We start from the raw sequence: 3,536 nt of genomic DNA, 5'->3' as shown, positions 1-3,536 counted from the left end.
ACTACTACTACTACTACTACTACTACTACTACTACTACTACTACTACTACTACAACTACTAGTTACTTTTTACAGTAATATTTATAATAATATGTGATTTGACGGTACATACGTAATTATATTATATCTATACCACTTTTTGCCATAGCATTCCCCTTTCTCTGGTCTTACCGATTTTTGCTTATCTCACCTTTTGGCATTGTGACTTGTGCGCGCACTGTTGTTGTTATAACAGGAAAACTGCTGTACTCAGTAAGAATACTATTATTATCCCCATTTGGGTATTGAACTCGGGTCTCCTGCATGCAACAGTGCAGCCCTTCCGACGTCCGTAAAAGGGAGTGTAACCTCCGTGCTAAGTTGTCGGTATCAGCGGCTGCTTTCGTCTCCACTTTCTACCCCTTTCTCTGTTCGATTCCCCGCCGGGAAGAATCTTTACTTGCTGAGACTTTAGTTTAGTTTTAGTAGAGGTTTTACGGCACTCGCAACTGCATAAGGTCATATGAGTGCCAGAAGATTAGAGATGTTACTAGAGAGTAACAAACATAAAAAAAGAAAAAGGGGAGATAAGGATGATAGATGTTTAATAGCAAAGAAGGAGCAAACCACACCAGAGCACCCGCCAACCACTCACCTTCCTGAGATTGAAATAGAAGGCTAAAATAGATAGAACAAACAAGAATAACATGCAGAGATTAGTTCAGGAAAGTGAATCACAACAAGGCAGAGGGAGAGAAAGAGGCATTCTTTTATAAATGTAATCCAATTTTAAAAAATACGAAAATATATTTGTAACAGTATCTTTTGTTTTGGTAAGTCTTAGTGTTTTATTGCGCTCGCAAATACATACGGTCATAATAATATGAGCGCGCGGGACGCAGTAAATATTTTTAGTTTGGTAGACATTTACTTTGAATGTTGCCCGGGTGGCGGCCGAAGCCTACTCATATCGATTTTGTACCTTCAAGGGATCTTTACATTGCGCAACTTGCACACGTGACCTCCAAGATCTTTCGCCCTTATCCGAGAAGGCTAAGTGTTAGATCTTACTTACCCTAAGATCAGGGATATTGCTGAAAGACAGCAGTAAGAAGGAGCCAAAGAGTAGCAGTAGAAAGGCTGTGGAAAGAATCAAGGGCCCAGAGGAGGTGGCAAAGGGATTGGGAGGCTGGGGAGGGGGTAGAAAGTGGAGACGAAAGCAGACGACAGAACATGGTTAGAGAGCAGGAAATGAAGTGAAAGGAGACAATTTTACAGAAGAAAATGTTTCCGTCGCTGTCATGCTTCGAACCCGGAACTTTTTGCTTGAGAGGCAAACACCGTAACCTCCAGACCACGAGAGTCCTAAGTATGTCTTCAAAGATAAAATAATAATATAGATGTTGTTTCTGTTCGATCTCGGTCAAGTTTTATGACGTTGGCAGGCTGCGTAAGGTCATAGGACCATGCGTTGCTCTCTTCATTGAGCGTGCATTTTCGACTCAAACATCACTTCTTGCTGATCTGTTACTCAGCAACAAAGTAAAAGATAAATAAACAGAAATAAAAAATAGATGATAGACAAGTAAGTAGATAAAAATGAAAATGAAAATAGATCGATAAATCAATAGATTATATAAGATAAGATAAGATAAGATAAGATAGTACTTTATTATCCCAGAGGGAAATTTTCCTTGGCTGTATGGGACCGTAAAAACACCTGCAGGTATACATTGAAAAATAAATTTAAATCATATATTATATTACTGTCATCAAAATTCTAAAGTAAAGCTGACAAAATGTACATTTACATCAAATGCATCATTTAACCACATGCAGGAATTTAAATACTAGACCTTTGGAGTTATATACAGATACATACTCTAAGAGCAACACAACAGCTATGCTAATTCTGACAAAAGCCTAATGCTAGATAGTAAAAAACTTCTTTTATATCTTTCTTTCTTATATCTATCTTATATAAATAGGTAAATAGATGGATAAACAAACAGATAAATAAAAAGATAAATTTAATTTTTTTTTAAAATAGAGAAATGGTTAGATAAATATAATCTAAATGAATAGATAATTTTTAACAAATAAATAAATAGATCAATAAATACATTTAAAAAATAAACATTTTAACAGAGTACACAATGACATACCCGCCCATCTAACGTACAAAGATCCTTTCAAATAATGTTCACAGATAGTCAGGCAAATGTACAATACACATACATATCATTATAATATTATTATAGACAATCACTGTCAATGTGACTGCTGATCCAAAGTATTTAGGGCTGGGAGACAAATCAGACGTGGTGCTCATTTTAATAATATTCTGTGATGACAGACCTCTGAAGCCTCAGATGTGGAAAACGTTATAGAATGCGTCATGTCATTGCTATTGGCGTTGTTGTTATTGATGTTGTTATTGTTGTCGTAAGTTTGTGGATGTTGTTATCTATTATTATTGTTGTTCTTGTTGTCTGGTTGATGTTTTTTCTGTTGCTGCTGCTGCTAGAGGTGTTGTTGTTGTTGTTGTTGTTGTTGTTGTTGTTGTTGTTGTTATTCGTGGAGATGTTGTTATTGTTTTTCTTGTTCTTGTTCTTCTTGTTCTTGTTCTTGTTCTTGTTCTTGTTCTTCTTCTTCTTCTTCTTCTTCTTCTTCTTCTTCTTCTTTGAAGGAAACACCAGAGTAGACAAATGACGTGAATTTGTCGAGTTTTACTGTAAGTGAACAGACAACAAACGCGCAATTTCCCCCCAGCCTCTGTGATTTCCCCGCTCACAAACACACACTCCTCGACAGTTATGTCTGACACGCTGGGAGATAGGAACAAAGGGCGAACGTGACGTAGTAACTTTATATCCTGTAGCTTTTGTGGGAACTGTTATAATATCCGAAAAAAACAACACGAGCTGGCAAATAAACGTTCCTTGATAACAACAATAAATAATATAATGTGATATGTAGACCAGTGGAGATGATACAAAACGACCCACTTTACGAGTCAAGAACCAAATGTTACTTGAATAACAATAATATGTTTCATTGCCCGGAGAATCAGGCGTTCGCCACATTTTGGGCAAATGAAGTTATTTGTATCATCATAAAGCCTGTTCATTTGTCTTTCTTTTGTTGAATAACATATCCAGCAATCTTGAAGAGAAGTTGAAAAAAGTGCGATTGAAGGAGGTGAGAGTCGCCTGGTGCTACATTGACGCATTGTTGAATGTACGTCAACCGTGGTAAACAAAGCTCCGACTTTTGCACAGAAAGAAATGTATAATATTGTATTGCGACGCTACAATATCTCTAGTATTTTACTCTGTATCAACTACATCTACCAAGAGTTCTCAACACTGCCATTTTTACAAAGGTGGGGGGTTAGCAAGCGACAAACATCTGACAATTTAAAATGTGTCCCGCGCGCTCATATGACCTTATGAAGTTGCGAGCGTCGTAAACACACACACACACACACACACAAACACATACATACACACACACACACACACACACACACACACACACACACACACACACACACA

This window comes from Aplysia californica, unplaced genomic scaffold (genome assembly GCF_000002075.1).
Source record: "Aplysia californica isolate F4 #8 unplaced genomic scaffold, AplCal3.0 scaffold00569, whole genome shotgun sequence".
In the NCBI taxonomy this organism is placed as follows: domain Eukaryota; kingdom Metazoa; phylum Mollusca; class Gastropoda; order Aplysiida; family Aplysiidae; genus Aplysia; species Aplysia californica.
Note: the sequence above shows the minus strand (reverse complement) of the source record.